Source organism: Mustela erminea, chromosome 8, assembly GCF_009829155.1.
Source record: "Mustela erminea isolate mMusErm1 chromosome 8, mMusErm1.Pri, whole genome shotgun sequence".
NCBI lineage: Eukaryota > Metazoa > Chordata > Mammalia > Carnivora > Mustelidae > Mustela > Mustela erminea.
Window position 1 is genome coordinate 76,017,231 of NC_045621.1, and position 21,118 is coordinate 76,038,348.

Consider the following 21,118-nt stretch of genomic DNA (forward strand, 5'->3'; position numbering starts at 1 on the left):
CTTAACCGACTGAGCCATCCAGGTACCCCAGAGGTTATAAGCCTTTTAGAAGATTACAGAGACACAGAGAAGTCAACTCAGTCTGCTCTCTTCACCTTGATACCATCTCCCTAACCTAGTTTTGCCCCTACCTTCAGAAGGACTAAACAGACAGGCCTGTGTTGTGGCATCTCAAATCAGGAATTGGTAGCTCAGCCAGATAGTAGTGATCCTAATGTCAAAAACAGATCCTAATGTCAAAAACAGCTGGGTGGCTCAGTGGTTTAAAGCCTCTGCCTTCAGATCAGGTCATGATCCCAAGGTCCTGGGATTGAGCCCTGCATCGGGCTTTCAGCTCAGCAGCAAGCCTGCTTCCCTTCCTCTCTCTCTGCCTGCCTCTCTGCCTATTTGTGATTTCTGTCTGTCAAATAAATAATAAATTAAATCTTTAAAAAAAAAAAAAAAAACAATAGATGTACCTGGTATCAGCCGTAAGACCTTGAACCTCAGGGCCATTGTATCTGCCCCGGACAACTAGCTAGTTAAAAATGACTTCCAGCTGTCACTGAAATGCACCAGATTTAAAAGTGTAAAAAGGAAAAAACATTTTTTTAAAATTATGGCACTGTAGTAACTGCATTGTCAATGACCATTAAAATAACAATTATGTTTGTTTATCATGGCAGGAATTATATAACTTTAGATATAAGAGATTTCAGGATGAAAACTTCCATCAGGCCCCTGGATATGTTGAAATATTTGGATACTAGGCATTTTGAGAAAATATTTTATCACCATATAAAGAATTATTGAGGTAGAATAAAGAAAACATTGTTGAGTGAAGAAAGAATAGTATCAGGGCAAATACTATCCTCATACAGTTTTTATTAAATAGCATATGTAGGAGGTAGAAGGAAACACGTTATGACCCATGTATTTGTCTAATAATGCCATAAAACTGATCAGGCTTTGAAATTCTCTTTTCTTTATTTATGTTTCCCAAATCCCCATAAAGCATTCCCCAAATACTCGGGACGTCACAGATGCTGTTCTCTCACAAGTTCACCAACAGTGAGGTAGTGACCGTCCTCTTCGCCGGCAAGGATATCAGCGATAATCTGTTCTGAAGGACTTCCTTCTCTGAAGTTCTGAAGGACTTCCTTCTCATGTCCCTTCTCCCTTTTGAAATCCAGGTGCCAGAAATTGTTAGTCTCTTGGAGTTAACCCAGGCTGCTGTCAGCAGGCATTTTTAAGTTGATATCTGAGAGCTTCATGGAGCATAAGCATTTTCTCTGGTTTGACTTTTTGTGCATATGAGTCCAAAGGAGGTTTATACTTGACTATTACTAGATGCAGCTGATAAAAAGTTGACTAACAGGCAGTGCCTGATTATTTATATCAGCAATTCTTGTCCCTAGCTTGGGGCTCTGAGATTTGTGGGTATATTTTTCCCTTCCCCTCCCTTCTCCCCCACCCCCCTTATGTAGCCTACAGTATCCTGATACAAAAGATGTATCCAGTTTCAATGGTCTGTTATTCTATGTATATTTTGATCATATTCCATGCCAATAAGTAGCAGTAGCAATAACAAAAAGCAAAACAATGCAAGAGAAGCTATTGTTTTCCACAGTATTGTTAATTCTTTTATCTTAAAATAGTGAAATTATGTCCTTGTACACTTCACAAGTGGGAGACACAGTAGCTCTGAAGAGATTTTATAATTTAGGAATCTTAATTAGCCTTCCAGTATTAGCATGTGTTATTACTGCCTTACTCAAGTAGACCTTGAACAGGATTCTGGGAGACAAATGCTTAGTTGTTGATTGGCTTTCTACAATGATACAACACTTTGTCACTGAGCACTGCCCACTTGGCCTATATTTCCCTGCCCCACCCCACTCTACACTCCAATTAAGGCTGGCAGTGTTACGTCTGAAGCCATTTTGCTCAGCTGGTTGTCTCCTAGGGTTCTGTGATTAAATATGTTAAAATAGGAATCAATACATACACATTCTAGTCTGAGGATTTTCCACTTTATATCAAAGGGGGAGGATCAGTATTAAAAGAGAAACAGGTGACCATATACTACATATAGTGTGAAACCGAAGGTCATATGAACCTTCCCAATAAGAGCAGAAATGAAATAATGCTCCTCCTCTTACCACCTTGAGTTGGATGCATACAATAGAAAACCATAACAATAGCGACTTTAAAACTCTCAAATAGAGAAATCTGGAGTTAGGTAGTCCAGGCTGATGTGACAGCCCCACAGTCATGGAGAATCCACAATCCTTTTATTTTTTGGCTCCCATTCCACCCTCAAGTTTACCTCATAATTCCAGATGGCAGCCAGAGTTCCATTCCCACATCTGCAGTCCAAACATGAGGAAGAGAGAACAAAACATTAAATATCTCTGCTGAGTCCATTCCCTTTGAGCAGCCTACCCAGAATTCTGTTTCCCCTCACGGGCTAGCACCTCATTGGGTCACACCTACATGTAAGAGAGGAAAAAAATTGTAAGTAGGTTGCTTGCTTTCTACCCCCAAACAAATATTTGTTCCTGAGGAAGAGGGAGATGGTGTGTATCAGATGGCAACTTGCATTCTCTACTCCTTCCTCATTTTTGGTGAGAAAAGTGAAAAGTTCTATCTGAGCACAGATTCATAGCCTTGAACTACTGAAAAGCTGATCCTAGGCTCAAACCAGGCTTCCTCTACATGGCCACCACTTGGGCTGACTTACTTGATCCAGAAATAAAAGCATTATAGAGGAATGTCCATAATATAAAGCAGAGACCAGAAGATTATACACTTTATAAATCAATGACCCCTTTGTACTCTTTAGCCATTTCATTATGGGTTTTCTCTCCATATTCCTCAGGGCATTTGGCCTTGTTGACCTGCAGCAAGCTGTGAATTAGCCCATTCATCTTAAAGAGAAAAAGGGATACCTACTATAGTACATGCTACATATTTTTTATTTGAAATGTATTAATTTTTCAAAAGAATGTGTTTACTCAAACAATTATGTCATCAGCTTCTTGAAAGTATCCATAGACTTAAGAATACATGTTAAACTGATGTAGTTGCAAAATACCATTTATAATCATTTTCCCCTAACTATACATAAGCGCTGAAAATTGAGCTTAATTTTTCTTAGCTAGATAAACATAGCCAAAATGTTGCTTCATTTAGATTCAAACATATAATCTGAAAACTGAGACTTCAATTCTAGTGTTTTCCTGAAGAATAGGAGTAGGAAAAGTGGTAATTTTTTTTCATTTTTTTTTTAAAGATTCTGTTTATTTGAGAGAGAGAGAGAAGGAGAGAGAACAAGCACAGGAGAGGGAAAATGGGCAGGAGAGGGAAAAACATACTTCTTGCTCAGCAGGGAGCCCAACACGGGGCTCAATCCCAGGTCGCCGGGATCATGATCTGAGCCAAAGGCAGATGCTTAACTGACTGAGCCACCCAGGCACCCCTTTTTTCCATTTAATTACAAAGAAGGACTGTTCACATTTTATTATTTTTATTTGGCCTATCTAAATATCTGTAAACTATCTTTGGAGGAAGAGTTGATTCAATTTTTTAAACTTGTCATTTCTGATGGTTTTGATTAATAACTCTTCAAGGATTCTAAATTTATAAATGAGCTATGTTGTAACAGTGGTGTGTAAGATGAAGAACAATATACATATTCTTAGCTACTTCTGGTTATAATAATTTTGGAAAACGTTGCATTCATTTCATAGCAATACAATTAGAACTAAAACTGAAAAATCTGAATAAAATGAAAAATTAAAACAGCCTATTAAGCTATTTCTACAAAGAACTTGGAAGAATCATTTTGACTACTTTTATCTAAAGACCTCAAAGATGGGGAAGGGAAAATCATCACCATACAATGGAAATCAGGTTAAAAGGCAAACATGTACAAAAGAGCAATTGACATTGAAGAAACCCCCACAAAGGAAGAAGGGCTGGTGTGCTCAGAAGTCAAAGGCCTTCACTGAAGACAGGGTCTCTTTGCTTCTGGGGCTCCACCACCTTGTGATTCCCCAACAAAGGCCTATTATTCTTTGACTGAATTACCACTCTTACTTCTGTCACCCTGTTTCCTTTCCTTGAAACTTAGTCTGACCTCCCTTTCAAAAGAGAAACATTTAACTTCCCAGAATCTCTCTCAACCTAGGTCTACAGGCTAGAGATTCTCTAGGAAATTTCTTTTGACTTTAGAGTTCACATATTCTGGAAAATCCCATGTATACCAAGAGAACCATTTCAAGTCAAAATTTAATGAGGAGTGATATTGCCAGATGCTGGGAGACAGGTAGGATATTTTCTGGGTTCTGGGATGCCTAATTTCCTACCTTTTATAAACTTTGTGTAATCAATAGAAAGTCAATAAGAAGACAAAAAAGTGCAGCTTGATAATTTTAATAGTACTAATTCAGGGCCCTTCAGAGGTTGACTAAGCCAAAATGTAACTTTTTCTAATAAAGGAAGCCATGTAACAAAGGCTGTTTTCAAAAGCGGGAGGACCAGCTCTACTAAACAGACCATCTAGGACAGCTGTGCAAGTTCAACAGTGAAATAATTAGACATTCCAGACTGCTGCCATTTGATATGAGGTGTCCAGACAAGGTCTCTGAAGCGGTAAAACAAGGGTCAGTAACACAATGAGGGAAAAAAAAAAAAGTGTGAATGGAATGAGTAATACTGAATGGAATTAAGATTCTGCACTTGCTTCACCGAAGATTTATAATCAAGAAAATCTCAAGCCTAAAAAAAGTAAGGCCTGGAATGTTGGAAAGGTTCAGAGATGGGAACATGTGTGAGGCTGCCAAATGGGTCATTGTTTCTAAAAATGATGTGTCCCAAGATGACAGCAAACTTATTTTTCAGACAACTGGCATTCATTTATGTGATGGCTCCAATACTTTCTTCTTTCTCGATTTGTCCAGAATATGTTCTGTTCTGACAAGGCTAGAGAGGAATCCACATGTGTTGCCAAATTGAAGACTGTGACCGTTAGGGGGTTTAGATTTTATGAATATCATTTTCATTTGGTAAATGTTACTATAATATTTAGGGAAAGAAGAAGAAATGGGTCAGATTGAGCATATCATTCAGTAGTCAGTTCAGAAAGCTCAGAACTCAGAAGCTATAAACAGCTTCCTGTTAATCAGCTCTTTTTATGGAAGTTCAAAGGACCAGTTATTATTTGTATATTTTAGTTGTTTTTCCTCCTGATTAGTCCTTAAAAGTCTTTCCAATGGCATTTGCCTTTGATTAGCATCTGTTAGATTTTATTGTGTTCTTGTTTGATTTGTTGGCTTTATCGGTGGTAGCTGGAAATGGTTCGGTGTATGTCTACTCATTATTTTCCAAAGACTGATTTCCAGACAATTTACATATTGTCTTCCCTTATATCCTTGCAGTTTCCTTACTCCTACATCGACCTCAGCCAGCTGCTTTCCGTGCCCTTGTCTTAATTAAAGGTGTTGCTATTTACACAAAAACTAGGAGTCATCCTCTATCATAGCTCTTTTACCCCCACATGCAATCAATCACCCAATCTTGACAGTTTACTGCAGAAATGTCTTCAAAATCTGTTGCTTCTCCTTTCTTATCATCTCTCTATGAGGCTATTGAAATGACTTTCTCACTGGTCTACCTATCGTGATTCTTCAGTTCCTTTCTCCTCCCCTCTCACACCCGTCCTCACTAATACTAGCCATCATAGGCAGGACCTATGGAGTTGATTCTCTGGTTAAAGGCTTCCTTCCATTCATCTCCCATTGCCTGCAGGATGCAATGCAGTCACTAGGATGGCACCAAGGCCATTTTTATCCTACCTCACTTCCTTTCCAGCCTCATCTCCTGCCATACCCTCCCATGCCCTCTGCTTCTCGCCACTGACCATCTCACTATTCTTTAAAATTCTATGCCCTTTTATGACTCTGTATCTTGACACATGCAGACCTTGAGCCTCAAAAGCCTTTTCTCACTCTCTCTTCCAATGTTTTGTTTTTTGTTTTGTTTTGTTTTAAATGAGATGCGGTCCAAATGTCTCTTTACCATGATGTCTTTCCCTGCAGTACCAGGTAGAATTTGCTGCTCCTTGAAGTCTGTTGAAACCTGTGTTACAGAAACCTGTTACAGCATATACCATGTTCTGTTTGGAATCACCTTTCTCATGGCTGCCTCTGAACATTCTGTGAATTAACTCTATGATAGCAAAAACTGTTTTATTCATCTTCTTATACCCATGCCCAAGCACAAGTCCTGGCACAAAGCAGGAGCTCAGAAAGAGTTTGGGTCCCAAATGGTTTTGTAAGGCAGACGTTTCAGATTGCTTATAAGGTTTTTTAAGAGCAGGTCTTCCGTCAGCATTCTGAGAAAACCCTACACACAGGAAATGTTTTTTAGCAGCAAGAAATTTCTGTATAAAATCAACAAATGAAGCTGCAAAATGGCCATAAATGGAAAAATGCCCAGGGAACATCCATCCATCCATCTACCCATTGATTCAACAAATATTTTTGAGCTTCCACTCAGTGCCAGGTACTATGCCAGATGCATCAACAATAACAGCTCTGGGGAAAGATGGAGAAGCCTTTCCAGGCATATCTGGAAACTCAACGAATTCTACCAGCAATATCCTCTGGGTAAATGAGCAGTAGATTATGTATGTATCTGTAAACACACATACAGAGTGATATTGTTTTAACCATCAGTCAGGTGTATACATTTATTTTACCCTGAAGCCCTTATCCACAGGAAAAGTGTGCTGGAGTAATGTGGAAAGAGGTAGGAGAAGACATAGTAAGATGATCTACCAGCAAGCCTAGGACTTAGGGTGTAGCTTTGAAGAGAGATTTTAAGCCTCCCCATTTTTTCTTTCCAACCTCACAGGAGGTAAAAAGTCAGTAATGAATTAGAGATTGAAACATCTGATTTTTTTATTGTTTGAGTATCCACACACCAATGGCAACTGTTTTCTAGAGATCATCAATCTTTGTGCTGAAAAACACTGCATTACTTAAAAAAAAAAAAAAAGTGGCTTTTTGTGAAAAGGGGGACAATGGTCAACCAAGAAAGATGATAAACCCAACTCTTACCGGCAGAGCTGATAATGATCAGTCAGTTGCATGCTATTTCACAGCTGATGCTTCTTCCAACAACAACAAAAAAAGGGAAAAAAATGATATTAATTGCAAAAGTTTCACAGATGTCTGCAGCAGTTGACCAGAGCTCCTGGGTTATTGCTTGTCAGACTATTAATGGGTTTGGCTAACCATGACAGTCATTACTTTTCCCCCTCCTGTGAGCTACTTTCTGTGTAATTTATGCATAGGTTTTGCCAAGATTTGACAACTTTCAGGATATTAACATAAAATTAGACTGCAGAGCTGAACAATGGGTGGCTTTAAAATTAGCTGTGGTGAAAACCAATCAAACAGAATTAGCTTTTCCTTTGCATTGCTCTGAAGTTTATTATCGATGTCTTCCTTTCCACATATAAGAGATCAGGTCAGCAATTCTGCGCAGATTAGAGGAAGGAGGAAGTTCGGAGAGAGACGTGTTGTCCAGTGACCTTGGAGATGAGTCTCTTGTAAACCAGGCAAGCTCCCCCTAGATAGAATGCCTGACAATAGCTGAAATGAACTTGTGCAGCAACCATTCCTTAAATTTATCAAGACACCCACATTTTGAAGCTCATCTGAGAGAACTTTTCCTTTGCCATCTCTCGGTTCCACACAGCTTGCTGTTGAATGCCATTACAGAATGCGATGTGCGTGTTAATAAGCCAGGACATCTGGTAACCAGCTTTTTTCTGATTCATTAACTGACTCTGCTTCTGTGGCCAGGGGGGATGAGGAGAGAAACTGGAAGGTTTTGCTTTTAGCAAATGGGCACATGATATATGCCTTGCATCTTTGGTCTTGCCTCAACTCTTAAACTTTACTCCAAGGTTAGCATTTAAGTGCAGGCAACCTTTGGTGAGCAGTGTCTTGTCCCATATAGAAAAGAAATAGTATTTAAATCATTCTGTATAGTCTAAGAATGCAGGAAAAAGGAAACGAATCTTAGAAATCCCGTAGCCTAAATTCTATTTTAAGGCGGATCCGGAAGTAAAGAATTTGCTTTGGATCGCACAGGTACATCTGCGACAAAGCAGAGGACAGACTTCACATCTCTTGACCCTCCTTCCAGTCTACTTCAGGATGTTGTTTTCACTAATTTTTGTGGTGGTTTTTGTTTTTTTTTTTTCAATTTGCCTTATTGTCCTGTTTTAAGTTACCAAACAGTATCTCCCTGATTTTTTTTCTTTTCTGAACCCCCAGTCATATGTCTTTTGAACACCAAAGCAGACTACAAGTGCCAAATCCATCCTCCTGCCTCCTCCAATAAGTGATTAAGGACCCATTCAAGCATTTATACAAGGTACTTACGGATAGTTAATTTAAACTTTTGAGGAATGGACAACATCAATCCAGGTTGTGAGTAGCCCTGGGGAATAGAATTAACTCACTTTAGAAATACAATGAGAAAACTCAAATAGAAAACAGGCAAGGTTCTAAAAACCTCCTAATAATCAAGATGTTTAAAATTAAACAACAACAACAAAATACTATTATCCCCATCAGAAATTTTTAAAAGGGTGAAAAATCCTTCTTATTGAAATAAACCAGGTCTGAATGCTCCAGAGAGTGATTTGAGTAGAAGAAGTCTGACTTGATGGTACATGTTGGGCGATGAAATGGACAATGAAGTTTCCATATGTTGTTTTTATGCAGTAATTAGAAACTGTCACACACCGTTTCATTTTTTCATTTCCTTGGGCTTATTTGCATGTTGGAACTTCCTTTGGAGCAGAATGGAGAGCACCAAACTGGCACCCAGTTGAAATGAGGAGCAGTGGCTCGTGGGCGTCCTCCCCACCTCAGAGGCAGGAAGGAAGCCAGGGGTAGGTAGTGTGTGGGCGCAGAGGTCCGCGAGGCTGCCAGCCGTGCAGCTGCCCTGGACACTGTTCACGTGGCGCCTCACCCTGCCTGGGTCGAACCGCTAACCAAGCCCTCCAATTAGTTATTATGGAGCACTTTGGCTCCCCTAAGCTGATCTCCCCCTTCAAGCACTTTCATTCCATCCCAATTATCTTCCCTTTTCTATTTGCCTGGGCAGACTTGAAGGCAGGTACCCCATCTTGCCCAGTGGCAGGCATAATATGGTTCCCATGGGACCTTAGCAAATCTAAATAAATAACCTTTTCATGTCTGGATTCTTACTTTCTGTCTTTTTCTATCTTTTTAAAAAAATCATCAGCAGGGGCACCTGGGTGGCTCAGTCAGCTAAGCGTCTGCCTTTGGCTCAGATCATGTTCTAGCCCCACATTGGTGTCCCTGCTCAGGGGGAGTCTGCTTCTCTCTCTCTCTCCCTCGGCCCCTCCCCCCGGTTCATGCTCTCTTATTCTGTCTCTCTCAAATGAGTAAATAAAAATCTTTAAAAAAATGAAATAAAAAATCATCAGCATCATAAAAACAAAAATTTTGTCCAAGCTGTTTCCCTTTAGGAAAGATTGTAGTTGGAATTTGTAGACTCCAGAAGTCTTTTGAATGTCAACTGCGTTCTAGAAATCTGCTCTCTACTAATAAGCTGTTACTAGCGAAATGAGAAATCCCAGGAAGCTGGAAGTAGAAAGAAACTTCATTTGTCCTAGATGAATTATCTGTCTACCTGGACAGCTATTCAACAGAATATTAAATGACCTTGAACTGTAAGAAGAATTAAATTAGGTGAGCAGAATTTGACTTAGGATACAGTAAAAAAAAGTTTCCAAATATCACATATTTGTTGGAAAGAAATTCTTTGAGAAGTTTAAAATGCCATCGTAATTAAATCATTTAAATAAATAATTTATTTTAAAACAAGCATCAAGAAAAACAAACCTCTGATTAAGTCCACCTTCAGAAGCAAGCATTATCACTATTTTGATATTTGACTTTTCCATGTGTGAATTTATAGATATGTTTATATGTAAACTATTCACCAAAAAAAGTTGACTAATAATAAACTAGTGCTTTGTAATGCATTTTTGGCATAAAAGACATCAAGAACATTTTTTTTCATGACCAATATTTCTACTACATTATTTTAGTAGCTCTATAGGGTTCTAGAATATAAGTATTCCATATTTTAATTAGGTAATCTCCTTTTTTTAAAGACACCTAGATGTTTTAGAATTTTTCCTGTTATAATTGAGGTGATAGTCACTGTTGACAATTCAAATTAAACATGTCTTTATTTCTTTGTGGTCTGTTTTCAGAAGTAGAAGTGCCTGGCAAAAGGCTATGCCCATTTTTAAGGCTTCTGATACATATTACCATTTGCCTTCCAGAAAAGTTGTATTAATTTAGAATCCCACCAGCAGAGCATGCCACACTTGCCTCCTCGCTCCCCTGCCAACACTCAGCGTTATGGTGCTTTTTAATCTTTGCTAATCTGTGGAGTGAAAAATGGTATGTCTTTGTTTTTTTAATTAATTCATTCCCGAAACCAGTATTTCTGAGGCTAGAATGGCACCTACTTGCTCCTCTGCATAATTGCATGCCAGTCGTTATACCTAGAATTCATTATTATCTGTGTTTTATAGGGGTTTACAGCAGGTAAAACTAATCTGTTTAGGCCACATGGCTATTTGGTCTCATAGGAAAATCCAGATTTATGTAAATAAAGCAGGGACAGGGGCGATCTTCTTCCTTGTGTCTGGGAGAAAACAAAATAAAACAGCTTTTGAAAGCCATACGTGGCTTGGTGCTGAGGGAGAGAGGCGTGAGCTGGTCGGAGGGTAACAGGGCTATTGGTCAGTCCAGTGGAAGGCATCCATTGGCTACAGCACCACTGTTAGAGGTGACTGTGTTGGTATCTGTAACATGTTGATGTGTGAAGTGAAAAAATGAATCTTATTCCTCAGGAGAATCCTGCATATGTCAAGTATATTGTCTCATTAAGCCAATCCATTTATCAACCCACTGAATGCCAATTAAATTGCACAGGATGGTGCAGGTATATGGTGGGCGCTTGGTGCCAAACTTTATTACAGCTGAGCTTTTCTGGCTCAGTGTGTTCTACCCAGCAAAATGGCAGGCATATCAAAGCCAAATTAAATGTTCTTGAAATAATGCCTTTAAAGAGGATGAAATGCCACAACCTGGCAGAAGAGAATGTGAAATGTAATGTCAGTTCTTAGTGTACTTTTAGTTCCAATGAAGATGTCAAGGCTCACATCCAGCCAGTGCCAAATGTCTTCACAGCGTGCAAATTAGATCAGTGTAATTTCATCAGGAGAATGATCAGACTGTGCTGTAGCTATGGTTGAATTCACTGCTTCTGCCGAGGGCTGGGCTGAGGACTGGGGGCCAGCTGAGCTCACACTGCCATCCTCAGAAAGAGAGGGAATCTGATTTAACGTATTGTTCTCTTGATGCTGCTGTTGAAAGTTGGCCCCACCTCTCAGAAATATTGCTAAATGAGCATCTATCATAGATTACATTGATTTTGCTTGGAATTAAAAAAAAAAATCTGTTCAGTGAAAATTAAACCCCAAGTAAGTAAAATACTAAGCCGGCTGCCAGGAGGCTATTAGAAGCGGAAGAGTTTTATGTTTGTGATTAAACATAAGATTTGTATGAAAATATAGATATTCGTATTAAATACTTAAAGTATTGAAATTCCAAGTATGTTTGGAAATATATATACTCTAATACGTTGATATAATGATACATATTCTTTAGACACTAGAGATAAGTAAATTCGTAATAGGAAATAAACAATACTGAAAATCTCTAACTAAAAAAGAAAAACCCATTAAGAATATTACAGTTAATATTCAGTGTTAAGTGTGAGGGAAATGGATCAGGGTATGTATCTTGGGAAGGATGCTGTAAGTGATTTAACCTTTGGAATAAATTGAGGTGCTCGCTTCAGCAGCACATATACTAAAATTGGAATAAATTGAGATAAACCAAATTTATAACAAAAGGACACTTATCATCCTGAAATTGTTTCCTTTTTTGAAATTGTTTCTTAATGCAGCACTGTACAATGTATTTCGGAAATGTTATTTTGGTTTAAAAATGGATTTTTCTTTTCTTTTTCACATACAGTTTTCTAACAGAATAGTAATATCCTCAGGAAAGACAAAGCAGAAATCCCAACACTTAGGTGGAATTGTTAACTGTATTTGTTAACTGTGTCCTCAGGATTTGTTAACTGTATCCTCAGGAAAGCAGAAACCCCAACACTTGGGTGGAAGCTAAAACAGCTAGAGAATTTTCAGTGTTTCAGGTCTAAAGAAGTTGTGGTTGATTTACTGCCTTTTCAAACTATACACATTTTGCTAATGCAATAATAAAACATACTGTATTTATTTTTTTGCAAAATATTTTTAAATGTTTATTATATGATCTTTATAAGATATGTAAACAATGTTAACTAATGAAGAAGAAAATTAAAAAGTACCTACGGCCCACTATCCAAACATAACAATCCTAATACTTTTATATATTTTTACTAATCTTCAGTCAGTTTACACCTGATTTTTTTCCAGTTGGGGCTCTATTGTTCATATAGTTTTATTTCTTGCTCTTAACATATCATGAGCATTTGTTATCCCAATAAAACAGTCCTTAAAATTATTTTAATGTTATAAAATACTCTATTGTGTGTAACCACCCCTATTATTGGATGTTTGTATTAGTATTTAGCTATTTACCTTCACAATGAACATACAAATAAATTTTTGTCTATATCTAATTCATTTCTTAGGACAAATTCCTAAGAGTTGAGGAATTACTAAGTTAAAGGTATGAATTTTCAAAGTTCTCATTATTACCATGTTATTTCTCAGAATCTACCTATAAGTCTATGATTTTAACCCCCCCAAAAATACCTTAATAAAATTAGATCCATAAAACAATTCATTTTTGTATACCAACAGCCATATTTTGACTTCTGCATTTCAAACCTTAAATTAAATAGAAATGGGACACTACATCAAAAACTAATGATGTATTGTATGATGACTAATGTAAGATTAAAAAAAAATGGGATGAAAAATAGTTCAAAAACTCTAAAACTACCTGATGTCTGAGACTAAGATTATGGCCATCTTCCTTCTGTTATTGCTATTCACTAATGAAAAAGTGCATTCTCAGTTTCCGGAAACTAATTTAAGTGATTGATTCAATTATTGTAGAACACAGTGAAAGTCAATGAAAATGATTTTCCCAGCCTTGAAACTATTTTGACATTCTCCCCATGTATTTATGTGGTATAGACAAACCAATAATTTACTAAAAGCTAGTGTTACTTTGAATTAGTTTTTATTCCTGTATATTTCTTCAAAATCATTTAGACTCTCTATTGTGGAACTTTCTTTCATTTTCTATTTTAGCAATAGGCACAAGACCCAAGGCTATCTCTGGGACTTGCCAAGGCCCAGATGCCACGGCTTGGAACATTCTAGTAGCAACATCTGGCCTTTTGGTGAGCTCCATAGGCAGTTGTGCACTCAGCTCAGAATTGCCTCTGGGGATGTCACATAGTCAAATAATCTACTGATATTTGGGCTGGGTGTTCTCTGAGGAAACATTTGTCTTTCTGCTCACTTTGAATATGTAGCAGATACCATTAAGGCTATTAATTATGTGGAAAAATAATGTTTTCTATACAAAACAATTTGTTTTTAAAATGTTGCTTCGTTACTTTAATTGGTAATGTTGAATTCCTGCCTAGTTTCCAGCTGTTTGTGACATTTTTCACGAGTCAGGAGAGGCACTGACTATTGCCTTTCTGGATAAATTTTGAACTGCACAAATTTATAAAAAGTGGCTAGATTTGCATTTAGAAATGGCTTAAGTTATTGATGGTAATTGAAAAAAAGGATACCTCTAAGATATTTCCTCAAAAATAACTTTCCCAGTTGGTTTTGTTAAGAATATTTCCTAAGTATCTGCAATGCCGTGATCCACTCGGATAATTGGTTTCCTGTCATTAGGTGGCTAAAGATCTGTTTTAATGTCTTTTCAATCAAGAGATTAAAATCCGTGTTCAAACAACACCAGTAATTAATTTAAAGTTATTATCAATTTAGCATAAAGAGTAATCCCAACTGTTTCCTTTTTTGAGTATGCAAGATTAATCAGACACAAGAAAAAATACAATTAATGTATTGCCTCCAACAATTTTCTGTTTTTCATGGGGAAAGACAAAAAATGCACTTATGAATATTTGCCTAGGATGCAAATGACCTAATATCATGTCAAAAACACAACACAAAAACTTCTGATAAATCTTTATCCTGTCACTTTTAGAAGTTGCTAGATTTTATCTCCTTAATAAATTCTGCTTATTGTAACATTACTGTGTGGTTCATTTTCATTGATAATGAACTGTTCAATTTTTCATACTTCCTTAGAATTGTATTTCCCAAGAAAGTTTAAAAGCAGAAATTCGTTTCCATCTATTTGGAGAGTTTGATATTTTTTAGTATTTTTTCAAAGAAAACTTTATTTATGTAATCTTGAGTTGCAGTACTGACTGAGAGATTAGCATTTTCTGGCACAGATTCAAAATGTGCACATATAAATGTTTAACTTCGGCATAAAATCAGACTCTATGTTAAATATCAATTGAATATTTACCCAACTTTCAAAAGAAGTAGGAAAAATCCCTTTATAATGACCATTTAAATGTAGTTTTCCTATAGTGTCTAAATGTTTAAGATTGAGGATCTATATGATAGAATTGTGGATTGATGGTTTTTAAGCAAACCCAGTGCAATGGGAATTATTGATTGGGTAGTAAAATTACAGCAAACGGTCAGTTGAAGACATTCAGGTTTTGGCATTTCTGCTTTCTTATAAAGGGGATGATTTCTTTTTTAACTAAAGACTTAGAAACAACCAAATTAGCCCACATAGCATGAGTTAATAGAGCCTGTTTTGTAAAACTACCAACTTGAACAAAACTAGAACCAATTACTGTATGAACCAGACAACTAAGAAGTCTTTCTTAGGCACTTGGCACCAACCTCAAATTCAACTATCCAGACACTACTAAACTCCATTTAACTTTGCTCTTTTCCATTCAAACCTGTCCTTTCTTTCAATTCTTAAATATGCACTTTCTCATTGGCTGCTTCTTCCTGTGGATAGCATCTAAAATCTTCCATAATGTTATCACTGGTCACAGATTTGTCTTGTCACTGGCTTCACTCATTAGTGGGGCATCAGGATTAGATTAGTCTTGCTCTACTTGTCTGTTCTGACTTTGAATCAGATGGTCACTCTCACTGTCTGAACAAAATGGAGTGGGGGGGAGGGACTTTTGTTTTGTCCCTGTAAGAAGAAAAATATGTTTGGGCTAGAAATCAACTACCCAAATGTGGCTGGGACAGTAACCTTTCTCTGCTTTGGCACTGTCATAGACAATCCCTTAGGCCCATATATTCCTCTACTTGAGAGGTGACAGCACCAGCACATAGTCTCTAGCTAGTGCCTTACACAAAAGCAGTAACCTGCAGCCTGGATGTGGATACCAGGTGGGAGCAGGAAGGTGGAGACAGAGGCTTACCTAACTGGAAAGGTAGCTACACTCAGAGAACAGTAGAGTTGCACGCTTAACATAGGGTAAGAATATTCGGGCCTTAATATCTTCCTAGTGGGGCTGGGATTAAGAAGCAATTATAACTTTAGGAACAGAGAAGTGACATTCGTGCCACTACCAGCTCCTTGGAATTTTCCAGTTTTATCTTCCTTGTATTTTTCTCTTCCCATACCCTTCATTATCCCTTACCTCTTTTTGCTCTTCTCTTCAAAAGCTCTCTCCTCGGCTGACATCAGCAAGGTAGCAAAGCAAGAACTTCTGAAAATTTTCTCCTCCATAAAGCAATGAGAAAGTTGGGGAAAGACATGATCAGAGTCAACTTTTGCATAACTTTGCAAATTAACTAAAGGATTTCAGCACGTCACGAAGAGTTCATTCAAGAAAAAGGTCAGAATCCGGGTAAGAGCAGCTAGTTTTGTGGCATTTTAACTTGTGCTATTCTTATCTTCACTCCCCAGCTCAGTGGTAGCCTTGAAAATTCACGGCCCATAATCACAGTGAAAACCAGCAGTCTGGCAGCCACTGGAAGCAGCAGAACACAGTTGAAGCTCCTTCAAAGTCCCATTCCCAGAGAACTGTCATTGGCTGACCTATTTAGTGGTTCTCTTGAAGAGCCCCCTTGCAAAACTGTCTTTATCTCACCGGACTCAAGAGATTTACCACTGTGAAAAGAAAGGTCTTTTCTCTGGGGCATTTGCAAAAAACAATACAGGAAATTGTTAACATTGTGGTTGCCTGGGTCATGGAGAACAGTTGGAGCAAACATTAGACTAATCTCTAAGCTTAAGAGGAGAAAATTGGGAAATAAGTTCACAGGGGCTTTGGCAAGCTGTAATATATCCCTGGTGACCTAGAAAGTTGTGCATACATCCAGGGCTGTGTACAGTTTTTAGGAACAACTCAAAAAGGCACTATGTCCTCACTCTTGGCTGCCCCTGAGGTTCTGCACAAGCTGGAAGTTAATGGCTGTAGTAGAGTTTCCCACTGCCTGGCTCCATGACAAAGGCATACCCAACATACACATAGAGCCCTTTGTCAAAAATTAGGAGATTCATTGGTTCTAGGCGGTAGAGGAAGTCTCTGCCTAATTATTAGCTGACTGCTAACCTAAATGATCAGAGGCATCAGTGGCCAAAAATGACAAAGAAGACAGACTTTATGGAATTAGGTCAGAAAGATCACCAAACAGCAGCAAACAGTAATAAGAACAAGCCCTGGAGAGGTAGAGATTCTAATTTCTGTAGTTCCTACATTATATTGTTTAGATTGCCAAATTTTCAACAAAAATCTATGACACACACAGAGAAGTAAGAAATTTGACCCTGATATGAAAAAAAGCCATCAATAACAAATGTACCTTAGAAAACTCAGATATTGGACTGATGAGACAAAGATTTGAAGTCACCTATCTAAATACGTTCAAAGAACTAAAAGGAACTATGTCTAAAGACCTAGAAGAATGTATGGGAATGAGGTCTTATTAGGAAGGATAGTTTTACTGTTTATAGGATTTTTAGCTGTCATTCTTTTTCTTCTAGCATTTTGAGTATTTTGAATATTCATTCCTCAGTTTTCTGGCCTTCATGGTGTCTAATGAGAAGTCACATTTAATCATGTTAATCATGTTGAGGATTCCTTGTATGAGATGTTTCCTACTAGAAAGTAGGCTGTCTTCACTTCATTTACCTTAGAACAATTTTATAGGTTTCTTTTCTTAAAAAAAAAAATTAGTGGCTCAGTGGTTTCTACACATAACTCAACTAATGAATTATAGGACTGTTTCCTGTGATAAACACAATCTTTATAGACTCTGGCAGACATATAATATCATCATTCTAAATATTAATGGTGTTAGGAAAACTCATTCAAGACTTAGGAATTAGACAAAGCAGGATTATATGTTCTTTCAATGTTATATTGATGTATCATCTGCAGGACCACTCAAAGATTAATTTTCTAGGGTATTGGAGCTTTATTTATTCAAATATTACCTACTGATTGCTCTATGAAGTTTCATATATATATATATATATATATTTTTTTTTTTTTTTGGTGGAGGTACAAATGAATTCTTCCTGGTAGAAAATATGACTGTGTTGACTAGATTATTATGTTGTTTTGTGTTTGACATAGCAATCTTATTCTGGCTTTTCTTCTCCTTTCCCTGTAACTATCCAGGTCCTCAAATACTCTTTGAATCAATTTTATCATCCTGCTGGCTCAGGCATTAGTGAGTTTAACAAATATTAGACATATACTTTTTCTATATTTAGTTAAGATTATATTGTTTCTTTTACCTTTCACAGTACTAAACTAAGTTGTCCAGTTTACAGAAATCTTTTCAAGACTCTTGCCATGATTATTTTTTTCAACCCCAGATCATTTTTCAGGTAAGTCCATATTTAAGAAAAGTATGAGACTGGTCTATTTTAAAACAAACCTACTTTCTCCCAGTCCAAAGCACTAAGTATGCAGTAGAGAGCCTCACAAGCATATGTGCCTTTCTGCATCTATTTCTTCAAAAGAATGTGAATTCTATGTCCTGTTTTCACCCACAGGCAGGTCCTTGAGGAGTAATTTATGAAGTGGGGAAATAAAGGCCTCCAATTCAAATGATGTAATAGCAAATCTGATTCATGGAATCCATGTGAAATTTTTGACATCCATTTTGCCTTAATTAAATGCCTGATCATGATGCCCAGATGTTAGATGTTAGACTTTAAAAAAAAAAAAAAATTGTGAGCATGTACTATGTAAACTTTAGGTTTGTCTTCTTCTTCTAGAGATTTATTTTACCCATTTTGGGATACCCTTAAATTATACTATATCCTCAAATCATTTCTTACCCAACAAGTGTTAATAAAAAGGCTTTTGAGTGAAATTTTTTCACTAATGCTAAAATGCTGAAACAATAGAATAACCAAAAAAAATGCAACTTGAATTGTTGGTATATCCATCTATAGTTATTGTCCAGAAAAACATTAAAAAACAAACCAGTATATGGTCAAAAAGGAAAAACGTGCTTCAAAAATTGTGTATGCAAACTAGAAGATGACAAGCACCATGTATGCAGGTTTTAAGGAAAGGAAGAGAAGGAAAAGCAAGGATGTCATCAGTTTCACAAAAAAGCCACAAAAAGCCACAAGGCTTGCAGAGTGACCGTAGATCCAGGTCGATTTAACTTCTCGACATTCTAGTCCTTGACTTACTGTCTTTGGTGTAGTAAATATAGACTTATTTCTGATACCATATTTATTTTTAAAATTCTTCTGCTTTTTGAATTACCTGGATTTTCAGCTTTTTGTTTTAGATCATGTATCTCCAAACACCAATACTATCATACTTTCTAAGTTTATTTTTGATTTTTTCAGGTTTGCTTGTTTGTTTTTATATTCAAAGATGAAAGTCTTAATTAAGTAAAAACACTTCAAATGGAAGTCCAATGTTCTTCTTGGAAAATAATGGCTGTTTTTAATGCCACAATGTAAATAATGAGCCAAAGAACAATTCTATTTTAAGTGAATTTGCATGTTTTGATAACTTTTTCAGAAATGTGTCTTCGGTTTCTGCTTTAGTTCAGACAAGAGGTAAAGGATTTTCTGTATGAAATATTTTTCAATATGCTTAATTGCTACAGTTGAATTTTCTTTTATTTCCCTAATGAATTACTTCCCTATTATGAAGAAATGACTCTCTAAAGGACAGTCATTTATTACACCTGAGCCTTCCTGGTCCCAGTTGTACCACATGCTGCTTAATAATTTGCAATGATTTAGGAAGATTGCCATAACCACTCAATTAAAGAATGGCTTTGGATGCAACCTATAGCATGAGGCACATCCTTAGTACACATTTAGAACTGTCTTATTAATTAGAATCCAGCAACCACTGCTTCTGAATATCCCATAGACAGCAGACATCCTATCCTGGAGGAATGAAAGTAGTCACTTGTTTTCCTTGATCCAACTAGGCAGATGTAGGTTTGCCGTAGAGTGGAAACAGAGCCACGGGGAGACGAAGTAGACTCAGAATTAGGAAATGGAACTTCTGTTTCTGGCTCTATTACTTTTTCGGTTTTGATCCTGGGATAATGATATTCTCTGAACTTCAGTTTCCTCCTTTTTATAGAATGTGAACTCTAGCTGATAATTTCTTTCTTTCTTTTTTTTTTTTTAAATTTTTAAGATTATTTATTTATTTATTTGACAGACAGAGATCACAAGGAGGCAGAGAGGCAGGCAGAGAGAGAGGAGGAAGCAGGCTCCCCGCCAAGCAGAAAGCCCGATGTGGGCCTCGATCCCAGAACCCTGGGATCATGACCTGAGCCGAAGGCAGAGGCTTTAACCCACTGAGCCACCAGGCACCCTAGCTGATAATTTCTTAGGCATTTTACTGATCAATGTAACACCTCTACATAACTCATAACTTAAAAATAGTTTTGCAAAATGTTACCAAGGTATTTGTGAAAAGTCTCAGTGGCTTGTTTCCATGTAGCATCCTAAAGCAGCATGGGGAAATCAAGCCCTATAAGACAGGATAACTAATTTAAAACTGTAATTGTCCAAAATTTTAATTATTTCTTGGCATATGATATAGAATTGATAGGCAGTGTACTTTAGCTAACAGTAATTTTATGGCAAAAATCAACCTTCCTGTGGGAAAAATAGACACATGTCCATATGTCTAGGTAATGAAGTCTAAAGGATAAAGGAAATATGAATAAATGCTGAAAATAAATTTTAATGAATTCACAGTTATGCCTTGGACCAGCCCTATATTATTAAGATTTGAAATAAGGCCCTTATGTTTACTATTTTGGACTATAGAAATTAGGTAGACTATATTCAACAAACAACATAGATGTAGTCTTCTAATAGATAAATTCACCTCATACATAATTAAAACAGATTTAAAATGAACACTAACCTTAACTTCTTTTTTATTGTATCAACTGTATAATGATCTATTTGTAAAATCCAGTGTGTAATATTCATTATCATTTTTTGCCTTCATAGATCTGTTTAAATGAGGTAAATGAGTATTAGTTTACATAGACCATAATGTCTATGACAATGTTACTGTATAATTCTCTTTGCATAATACCCAGTATGGCACAATGGAAATTTGAAACACTTTGTGGTGCCTCTCCATAGAGTGCAAAGATTGTAAGTTTTGGAGTTAGCATATCTAGTTTGCTTTCTAATAATTTCTGACTGATAATGAATAAGCCTGTTTGCATTTCTGAGACATTTTCCTCATTTATAAAAATAGGCATAATAATATTACCCAGAGTCTTTTTGAGGTGTAATAATATAATGACATTTATTTTCAGGGTAGTATCTATGCACATTCTTCAAATACATTATTATTCCCATCCCCCTAGACATTCTTTAAGAACATGAAGGGAATGTGCTTGTTTGAGAAGGAATAGGTAAGGAGATGGAGGAAGAGTGCAAGGACCAGGCAG

The 21,118-nt window shown here is 36.9% G+C and overlaps 1 long non-coding RNA gene across 3 annotated transcripts in view; it reads right to left on the reverse strand.

Annotated features, from left to right (window-relative positions):
• Positions 1 to 947: 947 nt before the first annotated feature.
• Positions 948 to 21,118, reverse strand: part of LOC116597854 — a 76,636-nt gene continuing 56,465 nt past the window's right edge. For 2 of the 3 annotated variants that reach the window (XR_004288811.1, XR_004288812.1), the window contains 4 exons: positions 15,841 to 15,923; positions 8,439 to 8,496; positions 2,309 to 2,348; positions 948 to 1,158 (listed from right to left, as the gene is read on the reverse strand). This is a non-coding gene — a long non-coding RNA (uncharacterized LOC116597854). Of the gene's footprint in view, positions 1,159 to 2,308; positions 2,349 to 8,438; positions 8,497 to 15,840; positions 17,966 to 21,118 lie in introns of those variants that run through there. The other variant, XR_004288810.1, reaches the window with a different exon arrangement.